We start from the raw sequence: 27203 nt of genomic DNA on the forward strand, positions 1-27203 counted from the left end.
TAGTGTGCTTTCCTAGCATAACCTCATTGTGCTCTAAAATCTTAGTTGGATGATTAGGACTGTGTGGAGCTGCATGGAGACCATAGTTTTGCAGACTGGTTACAATAAAAGACGATCGCTTTGAATTTCCAGTCTCGGCTGAAAGCTTGCAGCATCTTCCTTACAAAATACAAAGGGGCTAAATTGTTGCTTAACAATCTCCCGTACAGGAAGCAAGAATTAAGTGGTTTCCGTGTCACTAATCAATTTTTTTTTACTCCCATAAATTTACATTTCTCTGCAGCAGCAAAGACTTGCCTAACTACAAAGCATGCTTAAAAGCAACTGCTACTTCGCATTAAGAGGGACCAAGAGATAAAACAACCCATTTACTTGGACTAATACAAAACCTTCATTTTTCTCCATAAAGTCTGAGTTAAGCTTCACTAATGCTGATGGGAATTAAGCACGTGTATGGTAAAGAGCAGCCCTCTGAGGCTGCAACAAGCTCTTTCACAAACAAAATAGATGATGTTCATCGCTGATACTTCCCCCCTCCCCACCCCCCAGGCTGACTAAACTGTTTGGTAAGAACACACATCATGACAAAGAAAGCAGTATTTATTGTAGCACTGGGAGGTTTATAAGCTCAGAATCAGTGTAGCAGTTGCACTGTTGCAAGTTCTGGCCCTTTTGTCTCAATTTTATGGCTGTGAAGATGTGGCATATAGGGAAAAAAAATCAGACGTTCATTCTTGAAGAATGGCTAGGAAGTGTATGAGTATTATTTCTTATTTCATTTGTTTATAGAGTTGAAGTTAAAGTAGAGGATAACTGACCTGCCTGGGGCTTGATGCTGTTGTGTCTCAGAAATGTGAAATAAAATGACACACCAGAGTGCTTATCTCGTTTCTCAATCAGGCCGTGCCTTGCTGCTGACTGTATGTGTTTAATGACCGAAAAATAAAAAGCTCATCTGGTAGCACTGACGTTTTGATCAGACTCAGTCCTGCCATCCTCAGATACTGCGTGTGTTTAAATGAAGCAATGCCTGTGTGCAGAAGCAGCTTTCAACGTGTAACAAAAGGCAGTTTAACCTGTCGTTTCTTGCACGTGTGTTATCAGATGCTGCTTTTCCACAGATGCTTGAATGAATGCAGTTAGGCCTGCATATAAGAAACACCAGAACCTTGCTTTGAGCTGTGAATGCCAGAGTTTGTTCTGATTGAGGCTGTAATGGCTCTGGATGCATCCTTTCTGGGAATACACCTGTGATTGCAGAGGAGGCTTTCCAAAGTTCATACTGCAGCAGTTAGGTTTTTAATTATCAGGCGTAAAATTGGCTGGGCTGGCAGTGCCGCGGTTTCTGTTGTGTGGAAACATCTCGGGTTGTCCCTTCTGAAAACCAAACAACATCCTGAACCTCGGTCTGGCTGCGGAGCTGTAGGTTTCCTGGTCCAAACTCCAGGGATGTGCTCCCAGGCACTTGGCGTGCCTTCCTTATTTGAGCTCCGCAATGCTGGGTTTGAACGCTGGGGTATGGCCGTGGCTGTTCTGGTTTGCTCAAAGACTTCCCACAAAGCTTCAGCACAATAATGAGCTCTCCAGGCCTTTGTGAAGTGCGGACATAATGGTGACACCTAAGCAATCTGCTCGCAAGCCTGATGGTTTTGGTGGGTATTGTGTTCACATCAAGGCGATGCTTGGTGGTCCTGTGGAAGATGTTTTCTGAGAACCCAAACTCATTAAAGAGAAGAAAGACGAGCGTAACAAGCTGTAGAAGAATTATGTGGAGCAAGCGGTACGGCTTTTTTAGTTACATACATTGCTTTTTCTTTTTCCTGGCAGTCATCAGATCTCTTTGTGTTTAAAAAAAAAAAAAAAAAAAAAACTTGACAGATGCTGTAATGTTTTCCTCGCTTCACATACTTCATTTTTCTGGCTTCCAAAATTTCAGTTTCACTGCTCTTTATAAGCTGGCACCACAACACAGTTTAAAGTCTTTTAATAGAAGAACATATGAAAGCTACTGCAACCTTTTGTCTGTTCATGCATTCCTACTAACAACTAATGTACTTTAGCCTACTCGTTGCTTTTAGTATTTTGCCAGTGGGATTTGCAAAGGTTTTTCTTTAGCTTTTCTTCCTTGACTTGTAGAAAAAAGATGTTTTCAGATCTAACTATTTTTGGACTTGAAGGTGCCTCTGGCATTGCCAAATGACTTTTCTTTTCTGTATGGAAGTAAAAAGTAGTATAAAGCTAGAGAAGTGATTGACTGAAAATTTGCTAACATGTCAGACTTCTGATTCAGGTTCAGACAACAGATCTTTCTGGCTTGGATAAGAGAAAACAGTTTGTAGTTGGATGTGTATACACAGACGTTAAGTCTATTGGATTGTTTTGTTTGTTTTTCAAGTATTTTGTGTTTCTATTCTTTATTCTGAATTGATTTTGAAGAAATAAGAAAGCTGCTTGACCTGTCTTGCAGAGAAATTAATGGTTCTCTTGGAAGATGTGTAGAACTCCCAACACACGGTGTTGGTGCCACAGCTGCACCAGCGGGCTGAGAAGAGGGAAAGCTTCTCGTGGCACCTTATGTGGCTCTGCCACCACCTGAAGTAGGAACAATTTCTAGGAGTTCCACGCAGTATTTCAGTACTTCCTGTACCCTTATCCTCCCTTCGTGCACACCAACTACTTTCCTGTTCTCCTCGGTGAGCCCATCTGTGGGTGCTGCTCGTGCTGTTGTGATGTGTGAATTGCACTGTGAAGCACTGATGCATGCATTTCTAAAACATGCCTTGTGGGTCCACAGTATTATTAATTGTTGTCAGTATAAATACCAACAGTATGGCATTTAAAACAAAACCCATGGAAAATATCCTTCCTGGGAAGGTAGATGGCTTTCAGAGTAAAGAATGTTGATGTTACTGGCAAGTACGTCCTGTGCGGGGGATCTATTTCTGCTCTTCGTAGCGTGAGCCCTTAGATCCTGGCAACATATTTTAAACTATGACAGTACTGCCCTTTTAAAATGTGTTTTAAAAGCTATGTGACAGTCTAGGAGTAATTTGCAAGTACCTTTTCCCTTTGGGATGTCATAATTATTTTGGAGACTTAATTTGTCAAGTATTCCCCGCTGAGTTTTTGAAATACTAGTTTGCTTTCTTGAGGTTTCTCTGATGTGCAAGGGCAAATTTGGATATTTGATCTTCTGGCTATAGCTGCTATTGGTATGACAAATAGGTCAATTTGTGTTTCTAATGGTGCTGATAATGTGGCATTCAAATCCTTGATGACAAACAAACAGATATGTATGTTGTGGAAGAAAGTAAGAAGCTTCTTCACAAAAAGCAGAATGTTTATATGATTATTTTCAGTCATTATACTTTGAAATGTAACATTTATGTTGGCATTCGGTTTCCTTCTGTACTCATGAAGGCCCCTCTCTCATTTATTACTGTTAGCATACCAGAACAAATGTCTTTCAGATGTGAAAAATCAATCATCTCAAAAACGTCTCCAGTAGTTATTTGGGTGGATTAATGCAAGGTGTTAGGAGAGTAAGGTTGAAATGAAATGTCATAATTGAGCAATGCAAGTCACCAGAGGAATAATAGTAAATTGATCATGGTTCAAGCTTTAGAAGCTTTTTTTAAAAAAAGAGAAAAAGAAACTCAAGTACTGATACGCTATACGTTAGAATGGTATGGAATGAACACACGCTTTGTGAGTTAAGTTGATTGAATACAGCACACAGCTCTGTACTCTTCAGATTTCTGGTTGCTGGCCACAAATCTGTTTTCAAAGCTACTTCATAGTCCCTTGGAAAAAAGAAAATGTAGGCCAATAATGGACTCATTCCGTAATCTCTAACGCTTGAGCATCGAGTCCAAGAAGTCTTGTCAAGTCTGTATAGCCTTGGCACATGCACGGGAGATGAGCAGCGATGGTTTTGTCAAATAAGTTGCAGACAAATAATCTTTTTTTTTTTTTTTTTTTTTTCCCAAACAATTTGAAGAAGCTGTCTACATCTACTGACAGTTTTTGTTGATCTGAGGTAGAATAAATATTATCTGTGTAGCGGGGTTGGTGTGGGGGAGATCGTTATCCACATACCATGTTCAAGTAAGTGTCTTTTCCCTTTTAAAATGCTAGAGAGTATTTTTTTTTGAATAAGATCACCTCCACTTACACTATTCTTCGCATAGTTAATTGAAATTATGGAAAATAGGTTGCTAACTTGTGCCACATCCTGACTTGTCTTCAGTGACTGAAGCTTCCACGAGAGGGAGGGGAAGGGTCATTAATATATTATAAATAGAATGATATGTTATAGCATATTTGAAGGCAGAGGAGTGCTTTATTATATAAACATAACCTCTCACCCACTATTCTGATGGCCTTGATCCAGTATGTAGGTGATTTTTCCTTTGCAGCATACAAATAAACTGGAGAAATGAGATGTGTGCCCACGTTAGGGGGTTTGTGTGCCTTTCCACTGAAGGGATAACCATTTTCTAGTATATACGGATCAAATGCTGAAGCTGATTTTGGGAGAAGTGTTTTTAAAAGCTGAATGAGTTTGCTGTCTGTGTGTAGGAAATAAGTGCTGGTAATGCTTGGAAACTTAGAGATATTAGGGCCGGAAAAAGCATATATAGTCCTTTAATACCTAGGGCTCTATTGTAATGTATCTGTTGCGGTGGGTCTGTTAGAGCCCCATGAGGATGTTTTTGTTTTAATTTATAATAGCCGCTGTCATGGGTTTGTTTAATTTGCATTGTAATGAGCCATTCCTTTCCCAGAAAGTGTCAGTAAGGCTAAAGTGTCTGTCTGCAAACTACCCACAGGTCATATTCTCCGAAATCTGAGTGCTTTTGTGGAAATTGGGAAACTAATTATTAAATGCCAGTTGTCAGTGCTGTAAACTCTGCAAGTAGAAAAGAAGATGCTAAAAAAAAAAAAAAAAAAAAAAAAAGGCAAAGCAAGAGAGACCACAGATATTTGAAAATTAACCCTGAGTTTAAAGGGGGGGGATGGATGGATTGCTTTATGGTATTGTGACATCAAATTAATTCATGGAGTTGAGTTATGCCTTGTGACTTTTTTAGCGCGAATGCAAGAGAGTACTGAGAGTAAAAAGGGAGTCGTGTGAGACTGAGAACAGAAATGTTGATTTGGGATCGTGGTATATGCCTTTTCTCAACCTGGGTTTCACAGATCTCTAAAGAACTGTGGCTGGATGGACATTTGCATCAAAATTGAGTGTTTGCACAGGCAAGTGAGAGACTGTGGTGTTAGTGATTATGATGTGAGTATTCAGGTTTAATATTCACCATGTTGACTTCAACGGGGCTAAGCGTCAGAGCATACCAGTGTATAAGCATTTTGAGATCCGCAATATAAATAAAAGTCTTGAAAGTGCCGAGGCTACTCCCTTGATTCACTGAGGGAAGCATTGGTCATATGAAGGCTGAGGTCATAATCACATTTTTTTTCTCTTTTTTTTTTTTTCTTATATCACTTTAGAGCCTTAGAGGACTGTGCAGGCTTTCCTTGATGATAAATGATTAAGTTAACTGAGGAAGATGCACAAGTTTGCTAGATGGTGATTTTCTCCTTCCTTGTCCTCAATTTACGTGAATGTGGATTGGTCCTTTTAACTGCAATATCCCTCCTCGTACTCTGAGATCTGCATTCATTTGGGAGATTCTCCAAGAGCAGTGCTGAATGATATTGCGAATTCATTTTAATTCAGCGTTGTTCCACCAATGTGCCTAGACACAGCAGGCATATGCAGCCATACATCACCCTTGAAAGAATCTCCTTCCAGATGAACTGTACCTTCTCTTTATGAAAAAATAAATTAAAAAAAATTATAAATTAGCAAAGATGAAACAATAAAATTCAAAACCACTCATGAATTAAGTAGTTTTGTTTAGACGCAAAGTAATTCAGCATGGATCATTAAAATTAGTTAGAACTAATTGCTTATTTTGAAGCTGTAAGAATTCAAAGCAGATGGGATTTAGGAGGAAAGGGCAACCACCCTGTAAGAGTTTTAAAAATAACCAAGTGACTTCAATAATGTTTGGTCCAGTAAGGCTCCTTCAGCTGGTGTGCTGATAATGCAGTGATGCCTCTCCCTTTCACACAGAATCCCTTTGGATGCTCGATTAAGTTTTTAAATTTTCAGTTAAGTACTAAGTTTCTGAAAATATTAATCTTCCAATTAATAAATGTGGTATTTTAAAGCTTTCTCAGGAGCCTGCGGATTTAGTACACAAATTCTGCTCAGTAGGAGTTTAGCTGATCTGCAGAACGCTTGTATCATGTAATATTTTAAAATGTGAAATATTTGAGAGAGTAAAGGGAAATATTCTTGTCATCTCAAAGTAAACCAGTACTGTCTCTGCTGTTGCAGTCTTTGGCCTCTCTAAACAAAGACCATGAACAAAGTGCTTTTAGTAAGTCAACCTCCTCACTAGAAACCTAGGTATTTGAAACTTACATACCATTTTCCCCGTCCTACTTAGTCTTCTTTCATGGAGCGTAAAGGGAGCCTTTGCTGCAGGCTGTTGAAGATGTGAGCTATCACGATGCAGATACCCGCTCGCTTCCCAGAGGACCAGAGATCATAAACTAGAACTTTAAAGGCAAATCGATGGCTCCTATAATACATTAATTGACACCATGTAAGTTTAAAGGCAACATTCAGTGAGTCAGCTAGCCAAACGATAGTGGGGAGCCCTGGGACAAACAGAGCTGTAGAATAAAATGGCTTTTATAAATGAATAGCCCAGACTATTTCTTTTTAAGTGTGCTTGTTCCTTGTACAGCTGGTCCCCTTTTGGGGGTGGGGATCTCAATTTTCTGTTTTAAATAATGTATGCAGTTAGTACTCCTTTAGTACTTGGGGAAATAAGTCAGCCAGAACCAAGATCAACTTTAACTAATTTAGTTTTCTATAAAAATGAAATTGAGGAAATTCACTGCAAATGTAGACTATTTCACTTGCAGTGCTCACAACCTCAGCTGTTGGTTGTAGAAGTTCACAGGAGTTTAGGCTTAGTTAGGGTTATCGTTAACCTATTTTGAATGTTTTTCATTGTTGGGAAAAAGAAATCTGAATTCCATGTGATTTTTTTTTTTTTGTGACTCTGTACCTCACGTAATATTTTTTGTATAGGCATTGCACCAATACACCATTTCTGTATTGCTTTATGTGGCTAGATAGCATGAGCATGAAAGGACATTGGTTACTGCACCCCGGTTCCTACAGTAACAGTTGGAAGATGTGATTTAGTTGGGTTGTACTAAGAGTCAAGGGTTGAGCGTAGTTCGTTCCCTGTTCATCTTTGAACGTGGCAAATCACATGTAAACCTGCTCAATATTTCTGTGATGACCTGGGAGATGGAGTGGAGTGCGTGCTTATTAAATCTGAAGCCATTTCAAGCCATACTGTGAGAACACCAGAAGCCAGGAGTAGAACTCGGTGATGGTGAGTTAGAGAAACAAATCCAAAAAGTCAGATCATGTTCAGCGTGGATGAGTGGTGTGCTATCAGCAGTAAATGGCAGAAATCAGCTGTACAAATAGCAGATAGGCAGGGATCTTGGGGTTAGAGCAGGTCACAAGCTGATGAGGAGTCAGCGAGATCCTATTGGTACACAAAGAGAAAACTTAAAAGTATAAACAGGGCTAGGGCCTGCCAGAGGTACAAAGTAGTTCTTCCAAACCCTGTTCGGCTTTGGCAAAGACTCATCATAGCATGCTGGGCCAGCTGGGGAAGAGAACAAACATTTGAAGAAAATCTGAAGGAGACCGGAGGCCTTGAAAATGTGACTCTGCTAGGTATGTATAGGAGATGTTCAGCCTGAAGAGGAGAATAAAGAAAATATAAGATTTTATTTTTTACTATGGAGTCCTGCAGTAAAGAGAATGGGAACAACCTGTTTTTGTCTTCCTGCGAAGAACAAGACTAACAGCAAAAGCTAGGAAGTTAAAGCCTAGGAAGAACTACCCTTCTATTAAAAATAATAATAATAATAAAAAAAAAACTATAAAACAACCTGGGAGGTGATGTAGTTTGCAGCTTTGGGAATCTTTAAGGACAGTTAGAAGAAACTTTGTCAGCTGATCTTCTTTTAAAGCTGGGAAAAAACTTCCCAAATCCCCAGCAGCCCTACTACTCTCAGGCTGGAAATCGTACCCTGGCTCCGTTTGTGTGAGTGGGACGGGATTGTGGATTGGGAAGCACCTGGGGGAGCGAGCTAACGTCTGGCTGCAGGCTTGATGAGATTTTGTGTTTGGTCACTTGGCAGATGAGATGCACAAGAAGTACAAGTGCTTACATCTCTTGTAAGTGACAACAGCTCTTCTCACAACTAATGGAGGTCTCTTGTAGCTTCGTAGGGGAGCCTGCTGCTGTTCTGGATTACAGCCCTGCTGTATGTATGTAGTTGTCCCGAGGAACTGTGAAGTTGTCACATGAAAATGCAGCTTATGTTTTGAAAAAAAGACTTTTGAAATGCCTCTTTTTTTTTTTTTTATTTTTTAACACCAAGGGAATGTAGTAACCTGCCAGACATGTGAAGTGCTGACAGAGAATAAACGTGGTAGCCTTGCCCATGGATGAGCTCCTGATGGGCTCCCTGTAGGCAGTCAGATATTCCAAAGATAGCTTGAATTGGATTGCATTTTTATTTCATTGAAGGAGATGAAGTTCATTACAACTACAGAAAGTAATGGGTCAGACACCTTACTGCTTCACTGAAGAGTCTGATTAATCGACTGTTGATCTGTAGTGAGAGAAACAATGTAATTAGGAAAAAGGATTAACTGTAAGTAAGCTTAAATCACACAGTTTAAAAAATTGCAGAGACAAATCCTCTCTTGCAAATCACATTCAAAATAATTTTTCTTGGTTAAGCAGGTTGCTTTTCCTTGAGTGAAGCATTGTCTACATAAACTATTATATATATTTAACCCAAAGTGTAGTGACAACCATGTCATGCTTCTGAAGCACAGATGTTCCTATAGTGGCAGGAAGAGATTCAGCTGTGCTTGTATAACGCATCTTCCCAGGGCAAGCACATCTAGCATACTGGTGATACAGAAAATAATGGTTCTGGTGTGTGTGGGGGAAACACCCCACCCTAACAAAAACCTCTCCCAGACCCAACAATGATCAGCAGCAAACAAAAATGTAAGCCGGAGCGGTTTGTGTCCGTAAGCGATGTGCAGCTTGGGAGCAGGAGCAATGCTGCGGTACGGAGGCTGGAGAGCAGCTTTCTCTCCTCTCAATTATGCCCAGGAAACAAGCAATTTGAGGTTACAGTTCCTCTGTGACTCCAAGGTCCTATAAACGTAGGAGAGAATGAAATTTGAATAGCGTGTGAATAGGGCTTAGAAAATTAGTCTCTTCTTGGCTGTTCTCTAACTTGCAATAAGCCATTGCATTTCCCTCTAGCAGAGAGAAGTGGCTCTTTCCTCTGCCTTCTCCATGTTTCTTTTTGCTTTGCCGTGGCTGGTTTTAGGAAGGCAGATGGGGATCTCTTACTGCAAGAGGAAAAAAAGCTTTCATTTGTTTGCCTCTTCTAAAGAGGAGCGTGTGGACATAAACGCCGTCCTACCTGACGGGAACAAGGCTGCGTTTCTCTCCTGACCCCGAGGGGATGTGGTGCGCTGCGTGCCCAGCCCCTGCCTGATGAAGGCTGCCACTATATGGAGAGCAGCCCAGCTGTGGCAAATTGCAAGAGTCACAGGTACAGCAGTTAAAGCAGTCGGTAGGAACTGAAGCCCTAATTTTGCTGTATGAAAGGCCTGGAGGAAAAGCTTGCCAGCCGTTTAAGCTAAAAGCGGTAGGAGGCTCACTTGGCTGTGTCTCCGACTCAGGGCCTGACATGCGTTTTGGTAGTGCTCAGTATTTTTGGACGCTTAGCCCAACTTTCTGTTGTCAATGAATGTTTAATTTTATCCATTTTGCATTTGATATGCATCATCTCTCCTCAAGCCTAACCTACTTACACAGCCAGTGACAACATCCAAACCTTTTAGTGAGATGCTTTCTTAGTTATCAGCACTGGAGTAGCTGTGGACTGGGAAGGTTTTCTGCTTCTTAACATGTGACTGAGCTCTCTTTTAGTCTTGCAGCATTTTTATTTTTGTTTTTCTCGCAGGTCATTTGTTCCCAAATGTCTTCCAGCAGGAGCCTTGTTTTATGTGCTGATGGTGAGGCATCTTCCTCGCAGCCTGTTCCCTCGTGTGCTTCACTTATCTCACCGCTTTCCCAGATTCTCATGCCCTTTGTTTTCTTCTGCCTTATGACCTTCTCAATTTTCCCCCTCCCAACTTTTTTATTGTTACTTTAAAAAAAATAAAAATCCCCATTCTGTTGCATCTCCCTTGGCTGTTTCCCTACTTCCCGGTGGCTCCCCATGTTTGAGTGTTTGCCAAGGGCAGGACATCAGTGGGGCTGGCCAACATGTGTTTTTGCAGCTGCTGCGTGAACCCAGAAGGGATGTTTGGGTGGAGAAGCTGCTGTTTGCTTGCCACTGTGTATGCATGAGCTACCACCTCGATAGGTCCCCTGTGAGAGCTGAGGTAGAGCGGGAAAAGAATTTAGAAGAGGTGAGCTCTTTGTCCATAGTTGAGGGATTATGCCCACAGCGGGTGGGTTAGGTACGCAGCTCTCCAGCACTACAGCTTTTATTTCCCTAGTATCTAACAGTGCTACATTCCAGTAGGATTCCAACCAGTGAATGCTTTGTGTTTGAGTCAGTCAGAGGTGAGGTCCTTCCATGTTCTGCAGGGAAGGAAGGCATGCGGAAATCTTTGGAGACTGATGGAGCGAGAGGGGATGAGAAGAGCTGCCAGCACTCACACCTCTATGCAGGTGCTAGGGGAAGGCGGTTGTGTGGGCTGCTCAGGACAAGGGGGGCTTCATGGTTCCAGGTTTCTGCTTCCCTGTGGATGGAGCTGTTGGTGGATTTCTGGTTAGAGCACAGTTTATCTGTCACTGTTTTTGCAGTTTGCTGCCCTAGCACGCCTGAAAGCTTTGGCAAGTGTTAGGCCTTGTTCAGCTGGCTGGTTTCTAACACCTCCTAAGACAAGGAGAAGCCCTGTAGCCAGGTGGAGGCAGTATGCAGGGTTGTGGGGGAGTGAAATTCAATGAATGCATTCAAGACTTGAGCCCATGGATCCTCGATGGAGTGCTGCTATACCAGTGAGCTGCTATTAAAATCATGCAGTTCAAAATCCTCAAATACAGTGACCGTGAATCGTGCTGAACTTGGATCAAGTTTTTTCTTGCTGGTCTGATCTGTAGCTTTATAGCTTTTTTTGTTGTTGTTGTTTCTGTTGCAAGGGCTCCATAGGAAACTATTGTGGTCCTGATTAGGAATAAGCTCTGTGATTTTTCTGTCTCCTGGTGGATCTGGGTGTATGAAGAGGGTGACACGGCTGGCTGATGTCTGCTACAGAAACAGCAGGGTTCCAGGTGGCAGCTGGCTGCTGTGGGGGACTTGGGAAGATGGTATCGGTGAACAGCTGCCCCAAAAGGGAGCCTGGGGAAGAGTTTGCAGAGGGGTTCAGGTTTGGATTCCTTTCAGCCTTATTCTGCACAGCCCTACTGTGATTTGTTGTCCTAACTTGACTCCAAATTGAAACACTGCCATCTCAGAGTGATCTACTATCTGGAGCGTGAAGTGTATCATCTCTGCCTCAAATACAGTGTGAGCAGCAAACCCAGTGGCTTTTGGTGTGGTTTTCTTTTCACTCGACATAAATGGTTTCTCAAATACATCGAGAGATGCAGCTGCTTAAAACTTCAAAATTTTGAGATAAGTTCTCTATGAAATGACACTTATTATCTTATTATTTTCTATAGCTGCAGGCATTATTTAAAATTAAATCTGACTGTAGGTACTAGGAGCTATATGTACTTAATTTCCATTTTTGTGACATTCCACTCAAATCATAATCGGTATGATTTGTGATCACTTAACTGTGCCTCATTCAGTCATGGTTTCTATTGTGTTTTTCAGCCAAGACTTCTGTTTACGGTAATAGGGACAAGGCAATTTTGCATCCTAAGGGACTGTAGTACTATGGAGTTTATAGCTTCTGGTCCTCCCTTCCTCTTTCATGGTTTTTATTCTGAAATGCAAGTTGGCTGGGCCATAGCAGCAGTGTTGAGTCAGAAGAATTTGCACTTCATTTTATAGGACAGTTTTCTGTTAATCCTTTTCACAAAAATGTGATTCATTGTGTGATTGACTCATTTGTTGACTGTTGAGGGAATGCTTTTCCCAGTTTCGGTTAAATACATCACCTTGCCTCATGATAAATTGGAGTAGCCTTAACATCACATTTTGATGTTTTTTTTTTTTTTTTTTTTTTATCTCCAATTTTGCTATTGTATTCTATTTCATGATCACTTGAAATAGAATTGCTGGGGAAAGCACAAACGTCATGTTTGTGCAATGAACGCCGGATCGGGTGGCCTACGTCAAAAAAGGCTGAAATTGTGACACCGAGTTAAACAGCTCAACGTGTCTGCACGTGGACTGCTGCCGTGTTGGGGGCAGAGGGGAATGTTAGTGTGCAGCCCTTACGAGCACAAGGTTAAATCCAGCTCTGTGCCCACTCAGACCTGTGTGCCCATCCACCTGGAGCAGCACAGCTGGAAAATGCAGCCACGCCATGGGGAAGTGATGATGGCTTTGTTCTGTAGGCCAGCAAGCATCAGCTTGAATGCAAGCTCGTGTCAAAGAAGCCATTTATTATTATTATTATTTTTGGTAAGTGAGGGTTGTTTTTCTTGCTAATGCATTCTTTCAACAAACCAACCTAAGCCTATGCATCTGCAGTGCTAGAATTCAGTTTTACTTTCATTTAACAAGAACACACAAAAAGTGATCAGCGTGTTTCCTAGGTAGTAGTAGTAGTAACAATTCTGAATATGCAGCCGTGTCTTTAATATACTTCTGCTCATGCTCTCGCATACAAAAGATAAGGGAAGAAATCAATGCAAAACCATTCCAGTAACTAAATAGATCCCGATTAGTTTTCAGGCAATTGATTTTTAGTAGGCATTTGTGTATGTTAGCTGCTCTTTTTTGCTGTGAGTGAGGTGGGATTTCCAATGAGATTTTTAACTGTCAATGATTTACTAAGCACATTATATTATTGATTGTTCCACGCAAGGAACAGTTGCAAAAATAATAATAATAAAAAAATCTCTGTGCAAGTGAAGGCTAAATTTTTCCAGTTATACTGTAGTTACAGTTGACTCTAATATGTTGATTTTTCTCCAGTGCCATTGCTTTTCATGATTAGGTTTGAGTTTCTTGAGAAACTTATACTATAATCAGATTGGCTTCTTGCAAAATTCTGCTGTATCATTTTAGATGCAGAGAGAGTCCACGTGAAGAGTGGAATAATAATGGTTTCAAATTTCATATTTGAATTTCACTGCTTTTGAGGTAGTAGCATCAGTCATGATTAGATTTGGTCAAATAAACTCAAAGCGACTGTGTAAGAGCAATCTGTGATGCTTAGTGTAATGCAAGAGATTAATCCATTTTCTCACTGTAGGGCACAGCTACCAACTTTTTCCTTTTAAGAACTTTATTTTCTTTTTAATGATATATTATGAATAATAATTTGTATTCATATCTTACCTGCTAAGCAATTTTGAGTTTCACCGAATGAAAATGAATGTTTAAGCCACCAAATGTGACTAAAATGACATTGTGATGGCAAGAAAGTCTTGCATAGCAGTAAACTGAGTCTATTGATCCTGAAATGAAAGTTCAGTGGAAGAGCTGATGGAAAAAGTAATGGCACAAAAAGAGGAGCTGCACAACTGATTCAAATGAACTGGCTGGCTGTGAACATTCTTGTGAAAGAAGCGGTAATGCAAACAATGCAGCAGAAGAATCTGTAATGGAAAAAGGTACCACAAGTGTTGTGATTTCCCAAATATAAATTTGATGAGTTTTCTTATGGAAAAGGACGCTTTTGGTTTATTCAATGAAGACCTAAGTGCTCTGTGATGGCTGTGAAAATGGGAACTGAATGGTGAGGGTTTCTCCCCCAAAACAACTGGGGTATATAATGAGTAGAAGTTCAGAACTTCGAAAGTATTTTTAAGGAAAAAAAAAGAATATGATCAAATATCATGTTCACAATGTATATTGAAAGGCAAATGCAATCAAAATCCATTATAACATATTGCTGGGTACAGTAAAACAATGTCAACTCAGAAGAAATCTTGGAAATAGCTGTAAGGCAGCTGTAGAGGATGCAGACTTCTGTGTTACTCGTTGCACACCCATGAACACGTGGTTTATAGAATGCAAAGCGTTTGACTATGAGGAAGATGCCATTTAGAAATATAATTGATTCTCCTGGAGTAAAATATAGGGAAAATGGACGTAGCACCTAATGTTTTCAGGTGAATCAGTTATACCGATGAGTGAAATAAGCATGCTTTCTTGAAGACGTACTTTGGAACTTACAGCTTCACTGTATATGCAAAAGGATGGAAGAGATTTCCTGCCCACTTGACTGAACAATCAGGAACAATCAGAGGATAATTTTGGGAACAGCAATTGAAGTTGATCAGAGGAGACGTCTATGTAAGAGATGCCACACAGGAAATGGTATGGCAGCATTTCAGAGAAAGGTGGAAAATGCAAGGAACAATCAGTGGAGCATTTTTAGTGTCAGCATAAGAATTCAAAAAATGATGTATTCGTTCTCTCTCAAATCAATCATACAACATAGTTGGTCTCCTGTAAGATTACTCAATTCTTTGACTTCAGTATCCCAGGTAACAAAACACAGAGATACAAAGAGATGAGGAATATGAAAACCGGACAACAACAGCCAAAAAAAAAAAACTCAACCCAAATTGAAGTTGCAGATATATCTATATCCAGTTATTAAACAGCTAGCATGACATGCACTCATTAAACCTCATAAATATACAATGCGAAAGTAGTATGTGTTTATAAATCAGTTCCTTTATGAGCTGTTAAGTAAAGAGAATCTGGATATTGCTGCTAGATATTGCTGTCAAGTCTCATCCAGCTGGTACGGTCAGAGAGGCCTACCATATCTGTGATTTGGATTTAGACTCTTTTAGATGTTTGGGGTTTTATGACTGAAGCTTGAATTTTAATGAGAACCTAGTTGCATTTGGGAAAGAAATAATAGTTCTGAAGGGTTTTGATTCACCAGTCCTCTGACCATCAAAAACTCTCTTGAGTACCAATTTTTTCAAGTCCTATCTGCTTCTGTAAGCACTTCTTGATCTGGTACATATTCACAATGAACTTAATTTGCACCACACATAAACTGCACAGTCACAGATAGCGGAGAAATGTCTCAGGGTTTATTTTTTAAAGTGCTTTTTGGCTTTGAAATAAACAGTCTGGGAAAATGGTCCAGATGATCCAAATGAAAGACAAAAGACAACCCAGGTCAGCATCTGTGTAAACTTAAATGCCAAACACACGTGTGGCTGTATTGTATCCTTCACAGGAATGTTATTTATCATGTCCTTTTACAGTGCTTATTAGAACAAACAAACAAAAAGAACCACAAACATGCACAAAACAAAACCCTTAACCCTGAATCTCACTTAACTGGTCTAAATACATTTGCAGAATGAACAATTAAAAGTTGAAATCAGATCAAATATAGTCAAAAGTCCTTAAACAGTCATTATACCTAAGATGGAATCAAATAATTAGGTTCTGGCATAGGACATGCAGCTAGAGGTGCAATGTGCATTGTGTCAGGTTATAGCTCTGTTACATGTTTAACCCATGTCACCCTATAATTTCATTTTTTTTTCTGTGGGAAATGAAGATGAACAACTAGCCTGGGTTTGAGTCCCAGTTGTGTATAGTTGTGTATTAATGTAGTGAAGCAGACAGCTTTAGACAGAGAAAATACATAAAATGTGTTGGGGAAACATTTTAAATAAATTCTGCTCTAATTGGAGAGGATTGTAGCATGACAACAAAGTCATGATTTATTGTCTAAAATTAGATATCGCTGTAAGTGCTAATTGAGTAGAAATATATTTTCAAAAGGCTGCTTAGAAAGTGTATATTCATATGACTCCTCCTCTTAAAAAGCTCTGCTTTTTATCCTCAAAGGGCATTGCATCAGCGCAGATCAAAGTCATCAGGCATATGTTGCTTTACAAATAATGTATCTATTTTCTTTTTCTTCTAAAAGATATGCCAAATAGAGAGTTATTAAGCTTTTCATGACAATTCAAATAAGATAAAATTTGTCGGTGGTGTTGAGCTGCCAAAAACAAATGATATAATGTCAACATTAGGAGAACAAACTATTCCCCAAACAGCCTGTTGGGCTTTTATGCCAATCAGACCGCACCATATTTTATTCTTGAATGTGATCTGTAATTCTGTGATAACTCCCCCAGGCAGAGATAAAAATACCTCAGGTAATCTCGAGCACTTCAGCAACTGGGGATGCAGAAGGATAGCGAGTCCCCACCACGTCGGTGCAGCTCGTGCAGCGTTACTCATACTGCTCCTGGTGAGACTCGCGTCACTGCAGCGGGCACCGCTCTGGTGACTGGTTTCTGTCCAGTACCATCAAGTATGGATGGAAAGATGAAATAAGATTAAATTTCCAGAGAGCTTGTCTTTTGTCTCTTGCTATGAATGTACACATAGAGGAAGAAAATCACAAACCATCACCCTTTGAGGATACATTTCCCCCTCCTTGCATGCAGTTGTAATGTTGAGAAGAAAAATAAGTACCCATATTAAGCATCACTTACGTAGCTCAACATAAAGGAAAATAACATCTTAGCTGTTGCTACTGCTGCATTTGTGAGACTCTGCCAGTTGCATTAAGACATTTTCTTTAAAATGCAAGACTGGAAGTGAAAAGATGAGCTGCTGTCTCAAGCCAAACTGTGCTAACGTGGCGAACATGTTGTTAGTCCAGACAAATCTCACTTTCGTGCCTCACAGAGACTGTAAGAAAGCATAAGGGATTCATAAACTTTGAAGTAATACAGCTTGAGTTTGATTGTACGAAATGACAGTTGATGCTGATGAGAAGTGTAGCTGGTCAGATAAGAAAAATGACTGGAGGGGCGAGGGAGATGGATGGCGTTTGCAGTATGGCGAAGCATGTGGTTTTGCGTGGAGATGCATTGGCTTCATTCCCCAGCAGCCATCAGTTCAGAGAAGTAAGATACTTCAATTTATTACAGATGATGTCTGAAACTGTCTTTAGAAATGAGAGGGGAAAAAAAAAAAAAAAAGGTCTGATTGCCTTAGCCAAATTCCTTGGAAACTTAAACACAAAATATGTTGCCATGCAAGATTTCCCAACTTCTTTCCTTCTAATTGTGGTTTGTTGTTACAGGATTTCCTCAGAGACTTGACTCAATCGCAGGACTGTTTTTCCAAGTGAAAGGTGGTGTTGAAACATTAGCTCTTTCAAAGGGATCTCTAAGCAAAATCAGATAGATTTGCAGGAAAGAGGAGGAAGAAGGGAAAATGATAGCCAGGGCTTAATATCTTGAAGGCTGTAATGCTTATTTGGCATTCGGTGTCTGCTTTTGCAGGACAGAAGGCAGAACGTGCTCAGAGAGGGCAGACCTGGCAATAGGAAATCTGACTTGTGTATGATGAGGGTAGTCTGGGCCTTGTTCAGGATTTTGACTTTTAACCAAAATTAGAAGCATCTAATATAACAGAGTTGAGAGGCATTCCCCAAACATGCAAACGAGGCAGGGAGAACAGTTAAAGTTCAGATCTTTGGTGGGGAAGGTGGGGGGGAGTCCAAAGCACATTCACAGTTCTTTCCTTACTGTCTTTGCTGTTTGTGCAAATTTTCCAGATTACTTGTTCCTATTTTGCAGTAATATAGGAATAATATGATGCTGATAATATGATGTTTGAAATTTCCATTTTGAGTTAGTTGGATGGCTCTATGAAACCATCCAATCCTGAATCTCTGACTGAGTATAACATGAGAGATGAATTTAGGTGGGAGGGGAAGTCTAGAAATGAAGCAAAAAGTGTTGTATTTCTTGAAGAAAATAGTATGTATAGTTAACATTTAGCTCTTTCCTTTTGCAAGGAATAACAGGACTCACCTTTTTTTTGTATGGTTTGACTGGCATTTGGATTTGGATAGTTTCAGAGTAAAACCTCCCACAAAACCAGTTGGAAGCAATTACTCAGATGGTAGCTGCAGATGAATTGATTGTGCTTGTGAGTCGTAATGTGAGAAGATTTTTATTCCAGGAAAATGCTTGTGATCACTTGTTTTAATCTTATTGTGAAAATGCTTTCTGGTTCCCCTGATACATGCGTGCACGTTATCATGTATGGCTATCAGCACGGTAGGAGTAAGAGTAGCATTTCTGTGCATGTGGGCTTGGGGAAAAGTTTTTTTCTGTGACATAAAACATTGGATAAGAAGGTTTTTTGAGCTTTCATGCAAGCACGAAGGAAAAATCTGAACCCTCAACTTGAATATGGGAGTGAAAGAAAAGCAGTGGAGAAGAATTTCCTCAATTCTTGGTCAAGCATAATAGAAAGGGATCTGCACCGCTAGTGAAGTAAGTAGGTAGTGCATCTCTGCTCGTTGTCCCACTCCTCTTCCACCTATGGATTAAACATTGTCAGCCAAAGAGTAACTTTCCTGTGGCAAGGACCGGAGTCTTCTCACGTGGTAGCATTGTACAACCAAACAAGGGAAGGTAACAACAGAGAAGGGAAGTGTTAACCTTGTGCTCCTGCAAGAGTGGCTGTGCTAGTTCACGACGCTCCCTATATAAAGTGCATTTAATACGATGTTTACTTGTTATGCAAAGCAGATGTAAATTTATGTAAATATACATACAGAATAGCTTTGACCCTCAGGCTGTTGGCAAGATGCCAGCATGGCCATGGGTATTGCAGCACTTTGGGTCTCTATATCCTGGCAATTTCCTGGGATTATATTATCATTTGATTTTTTTTTAATGTGAGTTTTAGCCACTTAACAGTCTGATCGGTTTCCTTTTCACCACCAGCTTTGCTCGCACAGAAGTAAACAAACGTATTTATCACCCCTGGGATCAGTAAGTGCTAATAAAGTTGCTGTTGCTTGCATTTTGGGTTTGGTTTGACAGGCGTGCTGTAAATGAACTCGTAGTGTCTTACTTGCACCGCAGCTCAGCAGGAAAGGTAACGATAGGAGCCTGGAGTGTGGCATGGGGACAGTAGTGCTTCAGGATGGACGCTTCAGAGGCCCCCTTTGGTTTCAGTTCCAGCAGCTCCATGTTTGCAGGGCAGTAGAGGTGGATTTGTAACAAACTCAAGCTTTTTTTGGCTTGCTTTTTTGGATGGATTACTGACTGTTGTTACACATGGAAATCGTGCAACTACAGTTTTGAAAGCGTACTTAGATACCTGTCTTGAAGTGTATTCCTCTGGGTATCCATAATAACACAGTGCCTTCATTAAAAAAATAAATCTGTGGCACACTCTTATCACAAATCAGGATGCTCTGTTATCAGTTCTGTAATACTTAGGTACTCCAGTTGCTTGCCTCTGCTCCGTCTTTTTAAACTGTTTGCTGTTCCTGATGGGTATTTCCAGTGAATATTCAGTATTAAACGCTTTAGGTTTTAATTTCTGAAGCAATATTTACAGATGTAATTAGTCACTGAAGATTAACAGGAAGCTACTTTCCCAAAAGCAGCACTGTGGACGCTTTTAGGGTAATATTTCTTTTGCAGTACAGATTGTATTAAAATCTAAAAGGAATTTCTCCATTAATGTGAGATGCTTGACTCATGGAATAAAATGTTATTGTCTAATTTGCTTGTGAAACTACTTAAATTCTAAGCTCCCACTCCTGTAATCAAATATGTAAAATAAATAAAAAGGTGACAAGTCGAACATCTCTTCTCCCTGCGCTCTGTCCAGGAATTTTAATTCCCTGTAAATTAGCAGGCCTTCTTGTATCTCCTCATTTTGTGGTTTCCTTCAACAGTAATGTTGCAGGGCTAACAACGTTTTCTGCACATGAACCATTAGTTTTGTACACTGAATCATTCTTGGTGCATTTTCATTTCCCTGTTGTTACTGGTGAGCTTGCTGCTCATCAGCTTGTTACAGGCCTTGGAAACGAGACCAGTCCCCTTCTCAGATGTGTTGCTGTATGTTGTTTTTCTGCTTGAGGATACCTCACAAATGCTGCCTTTTCATGTAGGTCCTCACCTCATGGTCTTCACCTATGTGCAGCATGGTGACCTATCCTCAGGTTCAGCATTTCTGCTCAAAGCCATGTGAGGCGTAAAACACATAAAAAAAATAAATAATAATAATAATTTAAAAAAAAAAAAAAAAAAAAAAAAAAAACAGGCAGTGGTGGCATAGATTTACCTCTTCCCAAAGGGTTGTCTCCTCTGTCGTCCTCCTGTGGGGGGGGACCCAGACCCACCTACAGTGTAGGATTTTCAGCGTGATTCCTTAACCTACACTGAGGCTTCTGTTATGCCATATCGTGACTGTGATCGGTATTTACAGTATGAAGATGTTGCTTAGAAAATATCTCCAGCGCACTTCTGTGCTTGGGTTGTGCTTTTTGGTGTGTCCAGTAGCTGTTGATTTTTCTTGTTAGCCTTGAAGTTCTCTTCCTAAGTAAGCAGCAGCTTCCTTGTTCCCTGGGTGGAAAAATATATCTATAGAAATGGGACACGGACAATGAAAAAACATTCTAAAGAAGAGTGAAAAGTGTAAAGCAAGTAGCTTTGACCTAAAGATTTTGAGATTGTTCTCAAAGCCAATTGGCAGCATCTGCTAGATCTGAGTCTCATGTTGGCCTCCTTGTATTTCCCTAAATGTTTTCCAAATAATGATCCCAGGTGAAATTGAAAATGGTGTTTCTACCAGGCTTTGAGAGCTCTGATGCTAAATGACATCATGGTTGCATTATATTTTAGAGGCAAACAGCACACAGAAGCATGGAACAAAGTCTCCGCGCAAAAAGCAAAACCCACTTGCACAGGTTTAAAGGGTGTTTGATGTTTTTTTCCTGCTCTGGACTTTGATTGCAGAGTACTGTAGTGTTCTGTAGGCACTAAGGCCTCTGCAGCACTAAAATCTTTTTCAATGAAGAACTTCAGTGATTTAATTTTTTTTTTTTTTGGAAATAACTTTCATTTCCAGTCTGGCTTTTTGTATAAAAAGCTTTTTGGATTTTCTTGTCATATTTATTTAGACATGTTGTTCTGAGAAGGATTCTTGCAGAAAAGGGCATTGTCTTTGTGGGTTTATGTTTACTTCCTTTTAAGTGGAAAGGCTTACAGAGCTAAGTACTTATTAAGATGGCACTTTTGCTCATTCTGTTAATATTGGTATAATCTATCTTTGGAGCAGTGTTGAGCTGAATCAATGATTATGATGGCAAAAAGAAAATGAAATTAAAAAAAAATAAATGATGCAGTTGTGTTGCCAATCAAAGTTGTCATTGGATCTCAGATACAAAGCAATTAAGAAGCTGTTGCACTTGTCTTTAACTGTGATGGATAATACTGCTCATTTTTAAGGTTATTAATGTAGTCACTTGGCTCCGTGGCTATTGATGCCATTATATCAACCACTCCACTGCTTTCTAAGAATAACTGACAGCAGTAGAATTTGTCTTTTTTGTAGGAGTGTTTCATCGAGGGCTCTAGAGACATCTAGCTTCCATGTCTTAGTATGGTCTCGAGCCCCAGGCTTTCCTGGAAACATGTTTCTACTGAGTCTTTTCCCCCTCTCTCTCTAGATTTTACTCACCAGTATTTGAGTCTGGACTCTGTTAACAAAGGAACACATAAGTTACCCGTGTTTTCCCTTTCTTTTTTTCTCTTGATTTGCTTTCAGATTTCCCTGTCTTACAGCAAATCCTTTACTTTTATACTTCACATGTGGCCACTGTGACGAAAGCCATGCTTTGCTCTGATTTTGAGCATTTAGGGCCAGAAGTTTAAAAAAATAAAATAAAAAATGTAAGTTATTTCTCTGCTGTAGTGCCCTTTTTTCTGACTGTATTAGAGGAGTTACAAAACCTATTGCAGTTTCATAGTCCTCTTCAGATGGAAAGCTGATGAACAGAGGAAGAATATGCTACACCTGAGTCCGCTTGGAACAACTGTGGCGAAGCAGAGCTAGTCCCAGGTTTCTTAAGAGCAGTCCTGATGCCAGCAGTGCATCTGTAAAATAGCTTCATTGTTTAGAGTTTTTGAGGAGAAGTTAGAGCAATGGAGTCCATTTTCAGTAATGAAAAACAGGGAGTAAGTTCAGAGTCTGAACGCACTCATTTCCCGGTACTACCTTGTTCTTAATGTCATGAAGACTTGATGAGGCAGGCTGCAGTGAAACAGTTCTGTTTTTGGAGTCCTCAGATTGTGAAGACCTCAATCAGAAGATGCATATAGGGGTCAGTATGTTTACATGTTCTTGCTTGATGGGTGTTTTTTGGTAAAGTCCTGCCCGGTTTTACTGTGGGGTTTACTCTGTCACCAGTACAAATATACTCGTGTTGGGGCTTACAGGGAATGTCCATCCTGTTAGCATCTGCCACGATGCGGTTTTTGGGCAGGAAAGTGAGATGTGATCTTGGAAGTTAGTGGACAGAATAGTTCAGAATAGGCTTTGCATATAGAGAAGCATGAGAGGGAGAAATTAGATTGAAGAACTACTTTTCCCAGAGCTTTCAAAGTCACCTTTGAAACTCATGGCATTTGTTTAGTCTCTGCTATTCCTTGATGTCTGCATAGACTTCTCTTATGGCTAATTCATGTCAGATGATATAAGTACTGCAAAGAAGATCTCAGTGTTTATTATAACACCTCAGTTAAACACCTGAGTTAGTGGCAATCTGCTTAATTTTATTTAAAAATAAAATAAAATATGGTATTCTTCGTGAACTGCTGTCAAGTCGCTAATTTGTCTCAGATGTGCACGTCAGATGGCCTTGCAAAGAGAAATACTAACCTTCTGAACTAGTTCAGTTGCAGTGCAGAATGTATGTTCTTTAATTGTTCACTTCAGGATCACAAAAACAGAAATGCAATCTCATCAGTATTCACTTGAGGCTTAAGAGCTCCATGCTGTTACATCTGTGTAATTTAGGAAGTTGAAAATAGGCTTTGCAGATGTTAGGAGTAATGGAGTACGTTGTTTACTTTTTATTCATTTCCATCATATGTCATACTCTGTACATGAATAGTCAATCATATTGGAGTATATCTTCCATAAGGATTTCCTGTGCTTTCAATGTGTCTTGTTTATAAATATTTAACTTTGGTTTGTTAACTGTGGGTTAGGCACTGTTACATAAGGGTCTCCTTTGTAAGCGTGCAACACAAATTGATTGGTACTATAGGCAGCAACGATTCTCAAGTTGTTGCTAGTTGATATTGATAGCTATTGATGATATTGATACCAGCGGGGATACCTTGCAATAATACCCTAACGCTTAATAAAACAAAATGTTTTTAAAAGCACAACAGCAGCAATGTCAAAACAACGACAACTATTGAAATAGCGAGGAGCTTAATGCCAAAGATCAGGTGTCGTGGCTTTGCTGGTGTTGCTGTGATTGACTTAATGTTCAACAAGCTGCAACTTGGTTACAGTGATACGAACAGAGAAACCTTAACTGTAAATTGGTAAGTCATTACTTCTCTGGAAAAGGATTCTCTTAATAGAAGATCCATGTGATATTCATTTGGCTGGGTAGAGTGTCTTCATAATGCTTTGAATTTTGCTTCAATGCAGACTCAAATGTGCAAACTAATTATTCTTCATACTGAAACGCATTAACGTATCAGTCATTCCTGTTCCATATTTGAGCAAATGCAGAGGCTTTCATTACTGCCTGAATACTCATTTGCTAATACAACACCACATTGTGTTTTTACTTGAGTTCCTATTAGGAACTGGTTTATGTATATACGTGCCATACTAAACGATGAGATGAAAGTGAGACCAAACTCACTGATCTTGATGTTCAGACTTGCCGTGTGCTTGGTCCACCGCTTGTTTTGTGGTACACACATCACCCCCTCAGTTGAGAGAGTGAAGCTGAAAGGTGGATAGTGGGCTGGGTGGTTTTCGATGCATTTTCTTGCTTTACTTTAGGAAAGAGTAAAATATACAGCAAGCATTTGCTGTAGGTTTGATCAAATTTACTATATTGATTCCACTAGCAACTGCAGTTTGGGGAAGAAATGTTTATAGCTTAGCCAGCTGGAACTGCATTGGACTGTAACTTAGCATTCATGCTGGATTTTTGGTGTCCATGTGTTCATAACCACAAATCTTGTTAAATTAGATCCAGTACTTGCGTCTGTGTGCAGTATATTATCTTTAAAGATAAGCTGTTATGCATCTACATATTTTAGTGTACAATCAGACTTTAGCATATAAATGGTCATCCTCGATGCCAAATTTTGCTTGGAAATTGCTTGCAGTGTTCAACTCGTTCTAAATCATCATTTTTCAATTACATAATATTCTAGGTATTCAGCATACAAACAAAGAGATGTTGGGTTTTGACTTTCTTCCATATGCGGTGGTTTCTTCACACATACTGCAACTAAAACTTGGGGGCTTTTAAGTTTCTGAACAAGACGCTGCTAGCGCTTGATATTTAAAATAGGCACAGAATGTAAGTAATTATTTTACTGCAATCAACATATGTCTCTCCATAACTGCTTTGGCTTGTGTGCTGGATGAGTTAAGAGGTGGCAACTGTGACTTGAGTATTGTCATTCGCCCACCCCTTTTCCTTTGTTTCCTTTACCTTTGTTACAAAAGAGCTGGGTTTTTGAAAGGTTCTAGGCTAAGCTTTTACCTGTGCCTTTTGGTCTTGGTCACGCTGTGGCCTGGTGAGAGGGGGAAAAAATGATATGCTTGGTCTTCTTGCATGGAGAACAGCCCTAGAGAAATTAGTGGGTGACGGGCAGTGCTTTTCCTCATGGAACCAAAAGGGAAAAAGCAGTGTTACCCCTTTTACTCAGGGATGTACAAGTGGGGAAGCATAACTTGGAGACTTGGTGCATACAGAAGTCCTTACCTGAAAGGAGCAGCTCCCTTCCTTGGGCTTTTTTGGAAAGGAGCAGTGGTCTGCGTGGTGTGGCAAAGTGAAAGAGAGTTGCCAGCACCTTTAGAAATGAGGCGAATAGAAATCCCTGAAGGTTATTGTTAATAGTGCTGTCTGGCATGGTGCTGCGTACTGCCATTTGTAGGCTTGCCAGTGCAGTTCAAGGAGCTGGTCTTAGCTTCTAACAGCATGAGCAGTGTTGCAACTCTTCAGAGGGAAAATGAGGCATTGCAGTAAGTTATTACATTAATTGCTTAAATTATTTAGCAGAAATGTGTCAGCTAGAGAGTTTTTTTGTTTTGTTTTGCTCTGTTTTTTTTTTTTTTTTTTTTTTTTTTTTTTTTGCACTGAGCATGAGAGGGCTCTGTCATGTGTTACTCTGCTGAGTCCTTCAGTTGGATGTGCTGGTTGGGCAAGGTGAGGCTTCTTTGAGGAGCTGTGGGATAGGAGAAGGGGAGCGGATGGTATCAGAATAAAGCTAATAGTCAAATTTATGCTCTGGCTCTGCGGTTTGTTTTGGCACAATGCTACACGGGGCTGTAAGCTGAAAGGATGAAATAAATGGAATTGACACTCTGGAAAACGTTTGTTTGTACAGAGTGATGTGTAAGGGTGATGAGACGAGGAGGGGCAGAAGGCTGTGGCCGACCTCTTGGCTGAATCAACCTGTTTGGTGTGGAGCTAGTACCTGGGGTTTCTGTGCTGGGTTAGCAGTGCTGCTGCAGCAGGCGGCCGCTGAGCGTGCCCAGCTCCGCCAAAGGAAGACCAGAGCATGCCGAAGGTTGCTGCCGAGGGATCCTCTGCTGCAGGAGACAGAATGTCACCCTTAATATTTGTAATTACAAAGTGCAATAGTGACATCCACAGACAGGAGGTATGGCAACAGTGGATTTGTGACAACTGCTTTTGTGCCTTGCCACGATGCAATTCTGTCCCTGGAAACAGAGAACAACATAACAGCACCCAAGAACATCTTCAGGTTCACTTTCTCTTCTTTCAAGACAGATTACAAAATAAACTTGTAGGGTTGCTATTTCTTTCCAAATTGTACATAAAGAAGGAAAGATTTAAATGAAGGATCATTTCTGCTTTCGGTTTGAAACATACTACTGAAGAGCAAGCGTTTCTAATGTCTTCAAAAATAAGTTTATTAGTAGCTGGGGAGAAGGTGCAAAAGCTCAACTGTACTTAAAATATAATATATGCCATGTTGGCACTAATCACTTTGTGATATGTGGCATGATTCCACTAATCACCTATGAGAACTTTCAGAAGTTGTTAACATTTTCTTTCATTTGTACAGCAATGTCATTCTCTTTTTTTTTTTTTTTTTTTTTGAGGGAAGAATAACCCTCTGTTGGCTTATGCAAATAAATCATCTCTTAATGCACTTGAAACGGAATGATTCCCAAAGGAAGATGAGTGGCAAATCAAACTGGCTGCAAATGAAAGTAACCTCTCAGACCAGAGCTACAAATGTTTTATTCAGACGAACAAAGACTCTTTATTTTAGCACTTCAATCCATTTTCCTTTTGCTTTTTCCCAAATAGTACTGTCATCCTGAAATGACAAGGATTGATCGTTAAATTACCATTGCATAATTTGCCTCATCACTCCTCTGTAGACAGTGTTTGATTGAAAGTTCAAGTTTGTTGATGGGTATTGCTAATAATGGAATTTAGAAAGTTTTGGGCAATATATTATAATTTCTTGACAAAGATGCAAACAGTTTGCCACTTGAATGATTAACATTTAATTAATTGCTTTGTTAAAAAAATGCAACATGTTGTTTCTAATCAGGTAAAGGATTGTATTCTTTGTGCATCCCAACATGACAGGTTTTCTCAGATCGCCTTTGTAGCTTGTTGAAAATTCTGAATGTTGCCTTTAAAGTGGATTGCTTTTGCAGTCAGTACTTTCAAAGTCGCGTAAGTTTTGCTTTTCTATTGCTCTGTCATGAATTATCTAGGGGATATGGTTTTGCAAACTTGTATATGGGGTTTCATTTTAACACTAGAAGGGTGTCGCCATGGTTCAGGAGGGGAAAAAACAACTTTTTGGCAA

General features: G+C 39.9%; 1 protein-coding gene and 1 long non-coding RNA gene across 3 annotated transcripts in view; both read left to right on the top strand.

The window, feature by feature from the left end:
- The window catches only part of LOC118164885, a 29055-nt gene extending 18693 nt beyond the window's left edge, over window positions 1-10362 (top strand). Inside the window, exon 2 of the long non-coding RNA XR_004749715.1 lies at window positions 10165-10362. This is a non-coding gene — a long non-coding RNA (uncharacterized LOC118164885). The remainder of the gene's footprint in view (window positions 1-10164) is intronic.
- MACROD2 (mono-ADP ribosylhydrolase 2) overlaps window positions 1-27203 on the top strand; it is an 857698-nt gene that overhangs the window by 433596 nt on the left and 396899 nt on the right. The window lies entirely within an intron of this gene.

Source organism: Oxyura jamaicensis, chromosome 3 (assembly GCF_011077185.1).
Source record: "Oxyura jamaicensis isolate SHBP4307 breed ruddy duck chromosome 3, BPBGC_Ojam_1.0, whole genome shotgun sequence".
In the NCBI taxonomy this organism is placed as follows: domain Eukaryota; kingdom Metazoa; phylum Chordata; class Aves; order Anseriformes; family Anatidae; genus Oxyura; species Oxyura jamaicensis.